General features: G+C 45.9%; 1 protein-coding gene across 2 annotated transcripts in view; it reads left to right on the plus strand.

Moving 5' to 3' along the window:
* Positions 1-13,448: 13,448 nt before the first annotated feature.
* lnx1 (ligand of numb-protein X 1) overlaps positions 13,449-17,822 on the plus strand; it is a 31,298-nt gene continuing 26,924 nt past the window's right edge. Inside the window, exon 1 of one of the 2 annotated variants that reach the window (XM_035647955.2) lies at positions 13,449-13,696. The gene's annotated coding sequence lies outside the window, so the exon portion shown is untranslated. The remainder of the gene's footprint in view (positions 13,697-17,822) is intronic. The other variant, XM_035647956.2, reaches the window with a different exon arrangement.

Genomic DNA, 17,822 nt, shown 5'->3' on the forward strand with positions numbered 1-17,822 from the left:
GAGATAATCTCAACCACCTCGTTACATTTTTATCCATTCATGCATCGGCAGGAGGTGCTTTTTGAGAGCGCACATCTATTCCTCTGTTAATACATCAAGACATCACAGTGGGGCTCAACCACGACCAGAGTTCTGACTTCTTTCAACTCTGATTCATGAATAACTCACACTGAGATTTTCCCAGAAACAGAACCTCAGAAGTCTGCACTTACATTGAATTGCAATCATTTTTTCAGAGGAAAAGAAAAGGTAACCCCAGCAGGGTTACCATTGACAGAACTGCTAATGGAGCAATTTTACTTCACTTCCAAGAACTACACAATGTGATCAATCAGTGACTCAACAAAACTTAAAAACCACAAGGCAAAGTTGCAAAAGCCTGACTCAGATACAAAAATGGGTTCCAAAAATCAGGAGGCTCCAATTTAGAGCAAGGCTTCGGTACAAAGGACCAAAACCAGAGTGCTGGGCAAAGCCAATGTCAAAAAAGACGAAGCAAATAGGTGACACTGAAATATCCAACCTTACAAAATGAATTTGTCATGTAGACTAGCAGAGGAGAGACAACGGGACACAGATGCAACACATTCAGGCGGGGCAGACACTCACAGCCATGGGAAACGCACAGGGGCAGGAAGTAGGCAACTGACATGACGGGAACAGGCAGCGCCACCTAAATAAAACAGGAAGTAATGCTCACAATGTGGATAGATGAAAACTTGCCCTAACCTACAGAGCGCGCCATGACATGAGTCAAGGTAGGCGGAGAGTTTCAGGTTCTTAGTGACCACAGTGGGTCAGGTGGGTGGCAAAGAAAGGTGGAGTTAAGTTTAATGAGCCAATCGCAGGTTCACTGTACCGGCCGTGTGTACTTAGACTTGCATGGCTTAATCTTTGACACAAGCATGTGCTACTGGCAGGATCAACCAGGTAGCCCTCTGAAAGTGAAGTCCTGGCGGCCACGTTAGTCACTGTAAATACACAGCCACACACAACTAGTGGATCAGGAGTTATCGTGATTATCAGGAATTACTTCACCATGAGTGCATTGCCTTTCTCGGTGGAAAAAGAACCCTTCATTGTATAGGCTACCATGAAAATGTCAGTCCTGGTCGAGTTGGAGAGACATGTAGTCGCTGGTGGTGACAGCAGGTGGGGTTCAATACAAGAGGCCCCAGAATTCTGCAGTCGGCCGGCTTGTGAATCTGTTTACAGACACGTACGTAAACATGTATAATGCTTTAGTAAAGAAATCCATGATAATTGCAGCCATAGTGAATAATACGTTTCCTGTGACGGCATCACAACTGAAGCCACCTTTCGTAAGTGGAACACTTTCAATGTGAAGCTGCAGCAGTAGTAGGACATTGTTGTTTTTTGTTAGCAGTACTTTAACAGCTTTAAAGTGAAGAGTTAATATAGAGGCTGATATCAGTCAGACTTACAAACAGTGATGGCTTAGAATCATAAGAATGATTACTTTTAAATATAGAAAGTGTCCATTGTGTATAATTAAATGTGAATCAACCCCACATAAAACATTGATACTGTACACCAACTCCCTCTGGTGACGAAGTCCACCGGCAATTTGTTGCCTGTTGGACTCCTAGCAACGTTTGCATCGTCCTTATGTCGCACAGACTAACGCACAGAACCAGGATAGGATTAAAGAGGAATAAGGCCGACATTAAAAACCCTGCCTTGCCATGTGTCTGTTGCGTGATCAATGCTCCGCCCGGCAGCTCTCTGGCTCGTCCACGCTCCGGGTTCCCCTCACCTCTGTCACATCGGCTGTGACTCCGATCGCTGGCCTCAGAGGCGGATCAATCACCGTCAGAACGCTGACCTGGGCGGACGCCATCCATCGCGGCTGCTCCCGAGGTGTTTTGCGATGGCCTCTTTTCGGTTTTCCGCACATTCAAACACTGGGAGGCTTGAACGAGTTCCTGAAATTCACCTCATTTGGATGGGGCCTATTGGGATGATGATGATAAACACTGCTAATCCCCTGTGTGCTTTGTTCTGGGTATTACAATTGCAGAGTTGATCCATTGATCACTTCTCAGGGGATTTGAAGAGTGTGTGACACAAAACTAAATGTGTCTTTGGGATCCACAGGGCATTGTATATAAACTGGCTGTTGTGTAAGATCATTTTGAAATTGCTCCGTGTTTAATTCATCCTGACCTTAATCCTTTGTTTCACACTAGAGTTCAGTTCCATTATTATTTCTTGGGCCTTGGGGGTTGAATCCTCTGATTTAATCGGTCGTTTCTTACTCACAGGCGTACGGGAACGGGAGGGCAAGATTATTTTTGGTTTGTTTATTTGTAACTGTTTCGACACCAGTGACTCATAGATCGTCACTTCCTCCAAAGCTCCCGTGTTAGATGTTGATATCTCTGTTGTCTGATACCTTCGGTATGATTAAACCTCTCTGGGTTTTAGCTGTGTGCTTAATTATCCCAGAGCTGAGGGAGCAGGCTAAACTGTTTGCCTGCATTCGGTCCCAGTTCATTTAGTCGCTGCCCGCGGGACCCAGGGCTCTTTATTATGAATGAGGCACCTCATTGATGTGCCTTAAAGTCAGAGGCTCATTAGAGCTAAATACTGTGCGATGGCTGTAGATGCATCTTGACGACTCCAGCGGCGGCAGCGGCACGCGACAACTCCGTCCTAACTCCATCAGTCAGGGGTGATGGCGGCTCCCCGACAGACACAGACGCTTTTTCATAGGCGTAACCTGCGGTCTTTAAACTCCAACCGAGAGCTGTTGTGCACTCGATATCCAATTCTCCGGCTGGCTCATTCAACGTATGAAAAAGGTTCGAGTCCCACAGTACACTGTCTACGAGCTATAATCCCAGCTCTTCATCCATGAGGTGTCAGATGCAGCTGTTAATGGTGCCATTTCCCAGACCACACTCAGAAGGTGTCCTTGACGAGAGAGCGCAGTTCTTTGCTGAGGTTTGTACACATTGTACGGATGTCACATATGCACTGTACAATCTAAACACCACATGTTGGAACAGTTTAAGGGAAGATGTATATACACACACACACACACCACTCTCGTGTCCGTCCAACAAAATAAAAGGCTGTAGCAGGCCGCTGAGACTGGAAGCCTGGCTCTGTTCAAAGTAAAACAAAATGTCAGGGCCCCCCATTGACTTACCCAAAGTGTAAACATGTAAATCAGTCATTCTAGATTCATGTGATGGACTATCACTTGGCCCCCGAGCAGTTGCCAGGGAACCGGTGGAGACTCAAGGTCAAGCGAGGTCATGCATACCACCACCAAAGACACTTGAAGCTCTCGTCGCCGTCTTGTCGCTGTTTCCCTGTTTCTGTTTTTTGTGGCTTTGCACCACACACGAAAAAAGCAGATTTCCCAGCACGTGAAGGTTTTGCACTGCATGTTAATAAAGTGAATGCCACAGTATGCGGTGTAGTAGCTTGCTGGATTCTGTAGCAGTGGCATGCGGCTGCTGCATCACTCGACCCTCACAGAAACTCTAATCCATTTTTACTGCTTGTGTGAAGCCGGCGGCACCGGAAAACCTCACCAAAGCTTTACTTACAGCCCAGCAACTCGGATCAATATGAAGAAATGAGACGGACACCTCTTAACTGAGCACATGGCGTGTAACGACAGTCCTGTTTCCTTTTCCACCACGGCCACGTCCTGCGTGATCACTGCTGTCACAGTTTGATTGGAACGACACTGGTGACAACAACACTTCATTTTAAAATGCGCGAAAACTACACGGCTCAAACTGGGAGCTGCTCGTTGCTTTCATTTGAATCATTTTGCATAATGACTCAAACACAGATGCCCTTTTTCTTGTAATAAAAATGACAAAAGAGAATGAAATGAATTCAACCTGCTCCTAAATTCCTACCTCGCTGCTTCTCTGTTATTGGTCCGAGGCCACTCCGCTGCTCCGTCTTGCATCACTGTGCGAGCAGCACAAAGTCAAGTTACACCCTACGTGCATAACACGTAGGGTGATCTGACTGATGTTGGTCTTCACACTGTACTGCGTGTGCACGCGTGAAAGAGAGCGAGAGGGGGAAAGTGGCGCGCTTATGGCAATTAAAAGAGAGCGCACGCACACAGCTCCCCCGGGGCTTGTTAACATGTTCATATGGGGGCTTTGTCGCTGCTCCCCTTTCTCCTTCAATTGACTTATTGATCCACCCTTAATTATGTAACAATTTCAGTTTAAAAATAGGCCTCTGCCACGATCAATGGGCTTCATAATTAGCATCCGGAACAGGCGACCAAGCTCGGGCCAGCTACGCCACGGGATTAAGGACCGGCTAAATGGGATTACCACCAGCCCAAGGACCCTTCGCAAGTCCCTGTTTCACTTGCTCTGTGATTAATAGACCACTTCCAATTCAACGTCGGGTGGTTTTAAACACACAAAATAGTTGAGAATGTAATTCTGCTCCGCGTTTATCCTTCGCTTGCAGTCTCTTACGTGTGTGTGTGTGTGTGTGTGTGTGTGTGTGTGTGTGTGTGTGTGTGTGTGTGTGTGTGTGTGTGTGTGTGTGTGTGTGTGTGTGTGTGTGTGTGTGTGTGTGTGTGTGTGTCCTCTCTCATTTTGCGGTTTGGCTAAATGGTTTTGTTCTGTACCAACCTTGCTCTGTCACTGTGCAGCACAGGGCTGCTGGCAGATGAAGCGGAGTCCAGCCATGCCAGGCGAACCCGAGATGTCTGATTACACCTCTGTTTGTCGAAGAGAGACCGGCAAGAGAGTAGTAGTCTGAGGGAAGAACAGCAGTCCTCTGAATCATCCGGGACGTCACAGTTGTTGTGTGAGTGTGTGTTTGTTCATGATAGGTCAGTTTCTATTTACGTCCGAGCACCCTCCCACCATCAGCCCCCCCCCCGGTGCCTTCCTCTCCATCCTTTCCTTGATGCTAACCTCCACGTCGGCCCGACGTCACAGGACAGCCGTAGGGGAGGTCAAAGGAGGGAGGGAAGGGGGACCGGGGGAAATGGATGAGGAGGGGGGGGGGGGGGATGGGTGTGGAAGGAGAGAATGGTGGTGGAAAGAGCACAGGAGAGGGAGGAGGCAGGAGGAGAGGCACGGCTCCAAGTGTGACCTAAGTGTCACTGCCGGCCATCTCCTGCTGGACCGGCGGACTCTCATTTTACGCACGTCCATTAATCTCTGGCTCCTCACACACCTGACCACCTCTTTGCTCCGTCCTCTGTTCCGTCAGCCGGCGGTTTGACTTAAAAGCCTTCGGTCTCGCTCTGTTCTCCCTGTACTCTCCCTTGCCTGCCTTCATTTATTCGTCCTGTAGGCCTTCTCTCTGCTCTGTGAGGTGAAAGCTCACCACAGCGGCTCTCCTCCTCAGTCTCTCTGACATTATAATAACTCAGGATTCAAACGTTGTTATTCTGTATTCCACTCTCACCCTGTTTCTGCTAAGCTTTTCCTCACAGGCTTAGGTAGCACTGCTTGAACATCTCATGTCCCCCCTAGGTTATGAAAACCATGTCCATCCATCCATCCATCCAAATCTTCAAACGTGCCCAGTGTCATTTGGAGCTCCCAGGCCTACATGGAGGAACAGTTTGACGGTTTAGGAAATATGATTTACTGCTTTCTTTCTGAGACTTAGGTGACTCTTATCACTACTACAGTGTTCCGATCAAAAGAGGCTCCAAACCATCTGTATGGGACCTGCACAGCACCAACCAGTAGACAGACCGGTGGCAAATGCGAATACTGATGCTGAAAGTATTGTCTTGTTAGTGAGCAGAGAATTCAGTTTGCTCGAAGACAAGAAATAGTCCTTAATATTTACCATAACAGATATGAAGGCAGCATCAAGAAAGCAAATAAGTGTGTGCTGGGAAACCTGACCAGAGCGGCCTTTAAAACCTTGTATGAGGCAGACTCCGGAGCTGTGTCGAGGTGTCACAAGAGGGTTTGGTTACAAAATGGGGTCCCACGTTAAACGTGTAACCCAAAAATATGTACAGACAAAAATGACAAGTTAACTCGAGTTAACTGAACATAACTTAACTCACAATAAAACAGGGCTACACACTGATGTCCTCTCCTCTCAAAGAGACGAAGGCAACTGGTTAAGCCGCTCCTTCCGTTAGCAGGTGCCAACCCGGCCTGTTCCATCCTGCTAACCACGCCTCCTCTGGAAGCAGGGACATGGAGATTACACATTCACCTGAAGTCTGCCACAAGGTGTCACGTGGTACAAAACATACGATGAACGATTTGCTTTTCAGAATACATCAAAAAATGAAGTGAATAAGACGTTTTCCAACCCACTACACCCCCCCTCACAAATGGTTTCTCCCAGTGACATCACTGCTGATGTCACCCCGGGTTTAAATACAGGAAGTGTACTACCCCCTCCCCCTTTTGACCCTGGAACACATGGTGGGTAAGGTGAGTATCAAACAAAAGAGCAGATTCATTAACGAAAATTCAAATTCAATTACTGAAAAAATAAACTGTAACTGAACTTATCTATACTTGATCATATGTAAATTGTTACCTATGATAATGCCAAACACAAACAAACCCAGTGTGCACCTGCAAACGTATGACTTAAGGAGATATTATAGTGAGACAAATAGTTAACAAGCATTGTTAAATTGTATGCAACATGGCAACTGAGAAGACACTGAGGGACAAATGGAGTGTTCTCACCAACTGTGTCCCCGAGTGCTCAAATGTCAAATCATTTATTTTTAAAAACTACAATGGCGGCATTCCTCCTTTCGCCAAGACGCATCTGTCCCCTTCGAACGCCCCATTTCGCAGTGTGAAAGAAAAATCCTGGATCGGGCAAAAAATGTAATGGGTTTGGAAATTTGTCGAGTAGTTTCAGCGTAATCCTGCTGAGAAGCAATCAAACCGACCAACCAACAAAGACAGGGGCGAGAACGTTACCTCCAAGGTAACAACGCTGGCTAATACCTGCTAGTTACTCATTTTCTTTTACTGCTTGTGTTGTTGGAGAAGGTGGGAATTTTATAAATAATGTTGACATATGTGTTATTACACACTGTTGCCGTGTAGAATTAAAACATAAGTACACCAGGAGCAGTATAGTAAGACGGGTGCTGCTCTGTACGGACTGTTCATCTATTGTTATCTCCCTGCATTATTTCTGTGACGCGCATGTTGTCCCGGGTCAATGTGAGGCTGAGCCCGCGGCTGAATGAGAGCCATCGATGATGCTTCACATCACAGACTGTAACGCCACCGGTGGCCAGTGTAAGAGCAGCGCTGCACACCAGACTCCACCGTCACAGCAACACACAGAGTAAAGGTGTGGACGTGTTAACAACGAGCAGGTGGACCGTGCCAAGAAGCGTGAAATTAGTAACCCCATTTCCATGGCGACAGACGGACAGAAATGATGGCCGTCACATTTGGATGTCAGAACATCCAGACAAGAAAAATATACACTCATCTCCTAACTAGGATTTTCAATTAGTGTTGTTTTGGTGCAGCGTGCTTCCCTGCAAGGTTTTTCATGCCTAATTCAGATTTGCATGAATATTTTCCCCTCAACGAATAAACATGTCGTGTTTTCGCCGTGTTAATAAGTTTTTCAGAGCCCCCTCGGAGGTCGGTGCCTGCGAAGATCTGAGGGCCTTGTGGGCGGGCAGCTAAGCGATCGCAGTAGGGAAGGGCGGGGGGGAGGAGAGATGTGTGAATATTTTAATAGCTTAATTCGTTCGCAGCTCAACAGTCCTCCCCGAAATGACGTTGGCTTTCACACAAAAAAAACCAGAAACAGCCTTGGATCTTCTCTTACAGGCTTTTTGCATTTGTGTTTGTGCATATCCGGAGAATTTTTTTTTTAAGATCATCACCGGCTGCGTGTTGTTTTCATGCATGAGGATGCAAAGTTGCCGAGAGGGAGAGTGACTGTCTAATAAAAAGTACGAGAGGATCTCGGCCGTGATGAACGACTCCCGTCTGTTCACATTTCTTCTAAGTCCCGGTCATCTGGACTGTTGCATCATAAGCCCAATTTTAATCACTCGAAAAATACTACAAAATGAACAGCCTGCTTTTTTTATTGTATGCTGCAACCTAATCTGACTTTGACATAGCGTTTACAACATTATGGGATGATGGGCAGAGCGCTGCGAGGCCTTTCTTTGGTAGAAGAACACACAGAATCCGGGTGTGGACGTGCTCTGGTCGCCATCTACTCTCCGTGTTTTTACAGCTCTTCAGAGACGAGAAGGTCCCACCAGCACATCAAGGGCTTTGTCAGGGACTGGGAGATGTGGGATTCAACAAACGGACTGACGGATCATGGCAGTTTCCCTGAAGCGGTTACAAAGAACTTCATATTTTTTTAAAGTCTTGTTGGCGTGGTCACTCACGCGCTGGACACCATTCAGTCGCCTGTGCATTGTTGCTTCGAGATCCAACCATTTCTGTGTTATTTCGCGCACCCTCATTAACTGAGCAACATTTGAATCCGCCCTGCTGTTACAGTACCTGCAGCCAATCAGGCTAATCCGCCGCCACCGCAAGGGAAACTTCTGAGTGACATACGGGATTGGCAGGGGTCGCTGGTGGCCTCTCATGCTGGACGAGGATAATGAGACTGTCCCGCTGTCAAGCATCTGTGGCCCTGTTCTAGTTTTCCTTCAGCGCGCTCACACACACACACACACACACACACACACACACATTAACAATCAATCAATCTAATATAGGCTTCACTGTAAAAAAAATGTATGTTCATTTTAATTTATTCTGTCACTACGTAAATTACATGTGCGTGTGTGCGTGCGTGCGTGCGTGCGTGCGTGCGTGTGCGTGTGTGTGTGTGTGTGTTAATGCTAAGGTGTAGTTTTGGCAGCAAAGAGATTAAGTGCATTCATCTTCATTTGCTGGCTGGCACTGGCTGTGTTACCTGTTGGAACAGAAACGCTCTGTTTCCCCCCTGAGACCTAGACCACCAACTCGACAACCAGACACACCACTCGCTTCATCTCTCTCTCTCTCTCTCTCTCTCTCTCTCTCTCTCTCTCTCTCTCTCTCTCTCTCTCTCTCTCTCTCTCTCTCTCTCTCTCTCTCTCTCGCCCTCGTCCATTTGTCTCTTCCTGCCTTCTGGTTCTGTATTCTGCTCAGCATCTGCCCCCCCTCCCCCCCTTGTCCCACTTGTACAAATGTCTCCCTCTTTTTTTTTTTTTGTTGGTGTCACCCGCGACATTTGACAAATAGCTTAACAAAGAACACCGTCCACCCGTTGCACTTTGAATGATGACATTCACACCAGTGATCGCCGCTGGTGGAGCAGCTGTCAGATCTGCACACAACTGCATGTTCCGCACCCACACACTTACAAGGCACTTTCCCCCCAGTGTCAAACACGGAGACCCCCCCCGCTCCCCACTTTGACACTAGACTAATGACTTATTGAATACTTCATTATTTCCACATATTATTTTGTCAGAGCTGGGAAAATTAAAATCGACTGCCCTACTTTATCACCGTGCCGTTTGTGCAAAGGAGACCAGCGCTGATAATAATTAAAAAGCTCCAGAACTCCTGGTGTCTGCAGACGGGAGTGTGCTGGAGCAGGGTGGGGTACGGTCAGGCATGTCTGTAGTCTATATGTACAGTATATGTGAAAGTGAAGCACATATATATTCATATTTATGGCTCTGTGAATGATGGGACGCCACATGCTCTCTCTCTCTCTCTCTCTCTCTCTCTCTCAAATGTTTTTTATTCGAGCTCGTTGACAGACATATACATTTATAGCCTGTGTATCTGAGCATATTTAAATCTAAAGGTGTACAAGTAGTTGGCTTGCAACATGCTCTTTTGATTCCAAAACAGCAGTAACACCATAAGCAGCAATCTAACTAGAAACTGAAAGTCTCAAAATAGTTTTTCTCACACAGTCTCTTACTTGCAAATATCTGAACAAATTGTTCGCCGGCAGCTTGTATTTACTCTGTGACGGCGCAAATGAGGCAAGGGTGCGTCCGGTGTACAAGTCACCCACTGTGCCGATGCCTGCTGTTCTACAAAGTATTATCAAGGAAAAGATGGTGCAAAGGTAGGATTTCCAGCAATGGGTAAAGGGCAAAATATGGTTTGGGGTTTAGAATGTGATTTCATTTCTTTCCAAATACACAATGTATTCTGAATCACTATATGTTACAATTATATAGAGATGTTTCAATGGGAGACGGGAGGATTGCACCTTAAGAGGAAGGCTGTGACGCCACATGTTGCGAGCGAAACAATATGCGACAGGGGCACTTGTGTATTTCAGATGACGCCTTGCATTCGGTAGCTGAAGATTAAGATGAAAAGTGAAAAGCATGACTCAGTAAAACGTATTCATCAGTATAAAAGGGAAACACTCGCGTACAACAGAGACAGCACCGCTTTGATTCTGAGGCTGAGCAGAATAAGAGGTGGCACAAAAGACAAATTGGGATGAGAAGTGGTCTGAGGGTAAACTACCAGAGAGACGGAAAAGTGTGATTGTAGGAAAGAGGACCGTTTCCTTTTGTCAGCCACGTATGAATGTGCGTCATCTTGCCCGCGGCACAGTGTTTTTTCATTCACCTCGTTGAATAATAATACGCAGATTATGACACAGGGACCGAGTCTGAGATCATTACTTCTGTTTTCCTACAACATCAACCCCACTGAGATAAACCGCTCCAGTAAATTAAATCCCAAAATACGTCACATCTTGTCACATAGAAAAACAGTTCTGAACACTCAACATAATGATCAACAATGAATCACCATTAGTAAGAGGCTGGTCTAACATATCAAATTAAAGGGAAATTCCATGATGTCTTAACCACAGAAATATAACAAACGAAATGTGAGGGGATCAGTAGAGTCAGGATTCATCCTCTGGGCACCACGATATTTCACAGAAATATGTATTCGATGAGATATTTCAGTTTGGCCCAAGCTTTGGACTGGCCAACTGACCGATTTTGCCATTTTCTATTGTAGTTCAGAGCTTATCGCATGCTGTTCTGAAAATTGCAGACATAAATACAGCAGGTATAGTCAGATTTTTTGGGAAAACGTAACGCTTGCTCTGATTGTTGTTGTCGTCCACTCCCCAAATCTCTTCTTTAGAAGTGACGAGGGAATTCTTATCATGACCGGCAGTCTCGTTGGAGTACGTGGGGTAAAGAGACAGTCAGGGATAGTAAAAATGTAATGGGTTTTTTGATGCTCTACCAGCGCACATTATTATGCATGAAACTGCCTATCGCAATTATTTACTTATTAATCAAAGGTGCCAGAAGACAGGATTGTTTTTCGGCACACAAAAATACGACAACAACACCTGTATTGATCGATGTTAGACAATTTCTTTCATAGTGCATTCCTTCAACCCTTGCAGCCTTTTCTTGTTCAATGTTGTATATTCAGAATTATAAGTAATTACAATTAAAAGAAATAAGAGAAGCCCAGTGTCTCCGTCGACTCAGACCTGCACCCAAAACAGACGGTGTGTTTTGAATGATCACATGAGAAGGAACCGAGGAAGGCCATCTCCGTGGTGACGGCGGAGCGGCTGTGGTTGTGTCTATTTGACGACGTTCCCTCTGCTGTGTTCCCTTCTCAATATTCATGCTCCGAAGCACATTTGCCCCGGTACCATCGGATATGGATTCAGCATGGAAGGAAGAGGGACAAGATAAACTGTCCTAGATTGGTTTCACCTGCACCACAGTGTTTGGATAAACTCCAGCAGCAGGGAGCCGGCGACTCGGCAGAAATGAAACGGGATGAAACAGGATGCGGGGTCAACGCAAACTCAAGAAACCCAAGTTATTTAGATCACTTCAAGTTTCAGGGACATTTTCAGTAAGAATACATGTATCCGACCATGTTGGGCTGTTCAAGAGGAGAAAAGAGTGATATAATGGCTGTAAAGGTCACGGGACACTCTGCTGTGACTGTTGACTCTTGATAATCAACCCATACTCAGCCTGATTGTTGAGTGGGTGTGACGTTAATGACAAACACTGTTTACTCTCCAGATTTAGAAAAAAAGACAAGAGAAAAGAAAATCAAGATTGTTCCCTTGTGGGTGCATCTCTCGGATGATGAATGTCAGGGGGCAAAGTATCACATGGCAAATCAAAGGAATTGCTGATCTGATTTCATTAAACTAGTTAGTGTCCAAGCTTTGGCCATCAAAGCTTCATAAGATGCCATATTATTTGTCTCGTACCACACCTTCCTACAGCTCCGATTGGTCAACCAGTTAGAGTTGTCGGGCCAAACCAACAGACAGTAAACATGTTTAGACAGGTCAGGGGGTCGTTCGGGGCGGGGGGGAGGCGGGGGACATACCACACATTCACGTTCACCCTAAATGACAGGCACAAAGAGAGGGGCCAGTAAAAAGACTGACGGGGCACATTACCATTTTAATTCAGGATTTTCTCCGACAGGGTGGTCACCGTCACTTGAGTTGAATGCCTCATTTTAATTTGCCATGCATGTTCAGAAGCGCTTTAGTCACTGATATTGTTTGGGGAGAGTGACCCACCCACCATCTTCATATACTGCAAAGTAAAGTTAGGAAACAAGTGTTTCATCATAAGCATTGGACACTCGAGTGATGACTCACCTGCTTTCGCCGTGACTCATGAAGAACCGTCAACTGAGTCTGCAGTTGCGTTTGTCTGCAATACCTGTGGCTCATGGTGTCGGGGTTTAAAGAGCCGTGTGTGGCAGGAAAGGCCGAGAGGAAAACCACATCTGAGAACGAAGGATAACAACTGTTTTTGTACAAAGCCAGAGTCACACGCACGGCTTAACAAAAGCAGCAATTGTCAAAGTGAAGCAAAAACCACAACAACATAAAGGCACCATACAAGCAACAGGTGGGATAGCATCTGTATTGTACACAGGTGTTTTTGTTTTTTAACTTTCTGTACATAGGAGGATTGTCTGAGCCTTACCATGTTGTGATTTACTCAGATTATGGGCTTCCTGTTCAAAGAACAGAGCACGGTGCCTCTGTTTACGCAAACCTTTTCGCTGGGAATCAATCATGCAGGCATTTTTAAATGGGGTTTTGTGGGTTATTACATTTTTATCGTGTTACAGAAGTGGCCCTGTCAGAGCTTGTATATCAAGAAGTCTGTGCCCTTTTTGCGAGACATTTCCATATTTCAGTACAAAAATTGCTTTTTGTTTTTGCAAGTCGTCCTGCTGAATTTCCGAAGAAAAAAACAATGTCTCAACCGCTCGTCATGAAAAAACTTTAGCTCTGCTCCACTTCATAGGAAATTCCAGCTTCTCCCAAAACTCCCAGAGCAGGTTTGGGCAGCTCTCTTGTTTACCTTTTCTGTGGCCGCCGCCCCCTCCACTCTGCCACTTCCTGATCACCTTGGCCTATTAGAGGTGAGCTGGTTCTGAACTTACACAGGAGCAGCCTTCCCCTGCTTTGGGTTGGAGAATTCCCGCAAGACCAGCACCCAGATAGAATTTCTCCACTCGGCGACCGGCAGCCAATCGGCAGGCTCCGTGACTGGGACAAAGTCCTCTTCACTGAGTCATTTCACTCTCCTTTCCTTCCCCTCCACCTCCTCTCTGAAGGGTTTAACATTACGCCCTCCGCCAGGTTTTACCTGTCCAGGTGAACAGCATTGTTGAAAGGGAACTTCGCTCATGTGAGTATCCGCGTTGTCCAAGTTGATTTTCATGTCGGAAGTGTGGTTGTTATTTGTCTTGAATTCTTTATAGTTCAACCTTGACTTCATGTGGAGTCATACAACTTGTTCTGGTGCCTGTAGCGACTGTTGTGAATTGACATAGAATTCATTTACATTGAATATCTGTAGGAGGAGGAAATTTTCACTGTCACTGTGTGTGTGTGTGTGTGTGTGTGTGTGTCTGTGTCTGTGTGCGTGTGTGTGTGTCTGTGTGCGTGTGTGTGTGTCTTCAGTACGCTCTGTGCTGATCCAGTCAACCTAGTATTCGAGACACTTCACGGAGGTTCACATCTGCCTACAGCTGTTTTCCCAGACCGGGGTGTCAGGTCTGGCCCTGACTCACCGTGGAGATTGCTATGAACATACACGCATACACATTCACATACATATACACATGCTTTATGAAGGGGTTACTGAGGGGGCAGGAATTTGTTGCTGTGCATCCCGCATGTTCACTCAAAACGAAACTAGTTGAGCTCGATTTCAAATCGTTTTCGATCATCCTAATGTTCTCCGTGTGTCCAGCTCTTAATGAGTGTGGCTCTAGCCAGAGACCTTGATTACTTAATTAGAATAAAATTGACAGAAGATTCCATTATGTTTATGCTACGTGACCATTGCCTTGACCAAGAAGTGATTCATACATGTACAGACATGAGTCAATGACCCATGAGGAGATTTCTGATAGGGTTGATATTGTCTAGCACATCGGATCATTGTTTATTTTGAGTCTTAATAAGGAATATAATTCATTTGTCCTGTTTGATAGCAATGATATTGTTTCGGGGGGGGGGGGGGGGGGGGGGGGGTTTGCAGTGGTTACGAAGAAGTAAAGAGAAAATGCTTACTGGTATTCTCAGTGTTTTGGGGACGTGTCTGAACATAACAGACTATGTTGGATTCTCTGCGTGTTGGATCTGACGCACTCTCTTTTTTGCCAATAACTAAAGGCCACAATTTGTGTGTAGGGTCCACAGTGGTGCTGTTCGGACGTCAGGAGGTCGTCATTATTTCTATTTTTCTTTTATGATCTGAGAATGACCTCATAGTTCCTCGCGTTGTTCATGTGCAGCCTTTTGTTTCCGACTCGGTGCCGTGTTTGTGTAGGTGTGAGCGTGGGCCCCGTGCTTGTGTGTCCGCCCTTCAAACCAGTTTGTTTTTTGAACAACAGAGCCATTCGTGGTCTTGATTGTTAAAATCTTGTGAGACCACACCCACCACAACTACAATGGCCAGGTAAACTCCGCGACTTCAGAGATATATCAGCACATAGCAAAATCTCGAATGATTAACGAAGTAGCATCAAAAGAAGGATGTGTGACATTTTACCCACCACGTGATTCGCAGTCATACCCATCTCCACTTTGTCTGATTCGGCTGACTGTGCCTTTTGTTGCCCTGAGAGGTTTGCATGATCGATACAGACGAGATTTGATTTCTTCTGCTGAATATAAGGAGTGGATGCGTACAGAACATAGCAACATGCCAGCTCAGCGTGGACAGTGAGGGTGCTGACGCAGACACAGTTAACTTGTCACTGGGTTGTTTTTCACCCTCGGTCATTGGCACGGCCTTGCGTCATTATTAACTCAAGTCATCTTAGTTCATAGGAGAGCAAAACCCAGAGTGATTGAATATTTATATCAAATGTGCGAATGTGTGAAGTAGAAGGTATAGCAGGCTTAAACAAACAACTCTCAGTAGTTGAAAAGCCTGTGGGACAGCCAGCTGAGCCGAGGCCTGACATGACTTTGGCGCAAAGACAAAGGAAACACTTTAATTTGGTTTTTCTATTGATACTGCTTTTTCTCTCACTCTGTGATCAAACCCGAAATAGAAAAGTGTACACAGCGGTTATTGCCGCGGCTGAACCGAAAAGCCTCCCATTTCTCATGCTTGTTTGGTTATTGGCTTGCGAGTGTGGTTATTAATAAAACATCAGCAACGTGTAGTTAAAGTTCAGCCAATCCGCTCTCTGTCATTGCCTCTGGAGCAAAGTGCAGCAGCAGGACAGTTTTGTGGCAGTGTCGTCCCGTCACTTCAGGGATAAGGAACGAGGGAGCCGATGTTCCTCAGGCACGGGTGTGCCCTCTGGGTGTGTGTGCGTGTGTGTGTGTGCGTGTGCGTGTGTGTGTGTTCGTTCATGTCTCAGCATGCAGGTAGCTGTGTCTGTGTGCAGGAATGTGCGATCTTCATCCCGAACACAGGTTATCACGGTTAATACAGTAGATTCCAGTCAGTCGGGTGCTGAAGATGTCGTCCATTTTGTTCCGGACTAGATAAGAATACATTCTGATCCTTTTTTTTCTTCTTTCACTGCTAGTGTGATGATATATTCTGACACCAGCGTTTCCCCAGGAAATAAAAGAGAACAAACTTAGAGCATTATCTAGCTCAGATCAGGAGTCGGGGCGGATATCAAAACACCCCCCCCCCCCCTAAATTTTCACTTCCTCCTGGCATCAACTTTCCCTCCTCTCTCCCTTAATGCATCGCCATACGTCTCCCCCTGCGCGGTGATGAACGTGCCCTGCTCCACAGACCCCAGCTGAAGTGGCCGGCACGGCGTGTGAACAATCGGCCATGTTACCTCAAGCTCCCAGCGGGAGAGTTCACCCTCGCTAAGGGTGCTACGCCTCCTCTTATTAGCCTGCCCCCTCCCAGACACAGCGACAACAACAAACTGAGCCTTAATGGCTGACACAACTCACCGCGCGCTGTCTGCCCGCTGTGTGTTCAAGAAGAAGTGGAGGGAGTGTGTTTGTTTTGACAACTTGGCGGGTTACTATGCAGATTTGTATATACTTGTGCATGCACAGGGCTGCACATTAGCGTATTGGGACGCACACCGCAGTCCATTGTTTGCAGTGAATTTATTTAGAGCACAGGAATTTGTCCAGTTAATTAGTGCCTAGATTAAATTTGTATTTTTGTGCGGGCTCGGCACACAAGTTTTGTTGTCGTTGCTGTCGGAATTTCTAATAAGATCGAGTGTCTCACTGAGCAGCCGAGGCCCAACGGTGGGTCCAGGAACGAACCGAGTGCAGAGCCAACGAGACGGCCGTTGCCAAGGTGACGTGTCTGACTGAGCCCATCTGTTCGTGTCCATGTGCTTGAGGAGCCTGCCTGTTTTGGCTATGACGTGTAGACTGGCACGCACACAGTGTTGAGCGCAAAATAAACCTGTGTGGCTAGAAAAAAAAAAACTTAGCATGTTTAAAAATCATGTCACATCCCACGGTGGATTAACGGTGATGCGTGTTTGTCATGCATTATGTGTGAGTGAGGGCTGGAGACTTATCTGTGTCTATCTGTCTCTCCACTTGCTGCCGAGATGAGTGGTATTGATGGTCCTGCATCCGCACACGAAATGTCCGTTGTTCAATATCTCTTCTCGGTGCTACAGGAGTAAAGCACTGAGATACAAGAATACATTACATGCTGCTGTTGTTTGTGTGTATGTGTGTGTGTGTGTGTGAAAGAGAAAATCCCAGCAAACAGCTCATGAATATTTTCTACAGTGGTGGAAACTTAAGTACGTTTACTCAAGTACTTGTTTTTAAGTACAATTTTGAGATACTTTATATTTCTACTCCGTTGCCTTTCAGCAAGAAATATTGCACTTTTTACTCAACTACATGTATCTGACAGATTAAGTAACCGGTTACCTTAAGATACAGATTTGAACAGAAAACTGTTCAAACTGTAAATATTGGTGGTGGTCTGTGACCCCTAACAAAGACCAGTGTCATCCCTATTAATCATCATAAGCACCCCTCATATACCCAGTGATTCTTTTGTGGAGCCTCTGGACTGAACTACCTACAGTAACAGTGCCTACTGTACACCTTCAACAGTTAAGTGCTGCTCACACATTGACGCGTCAGAGGCCGCATCCAGAGAGACAGTGCTACACATTGTGTGCACGGATGTGAAAAGGATTCAGTGAAACACCCGTTTCAACATTCTATTCTTTTCATTTGTTTTTCCATGGTGCAGTGACTGTGGCCGTTTATACAGTGGTGTGAATGTGTCTTTGGTTGAACAGTTTTTGTTTAAGAAAACTGGATATGGTTGTTGGCCT

This window comes from Scophthalmus maximus, chromosome 13 (genome assembly GCF_022379125.1).
Source record: "Scophthalmus maximus strain ysfricsl-2021 chromosome 13, ASM2237912v1, whole genome shotgun sequence".
Classification (NCBI taxonomy): Eukaryota; Metazoa; Chordata; class Actinopteri; order Pleuronectiformes; family Scophthalmidae; genus Scophthalmus; species Scophthalmus maximus.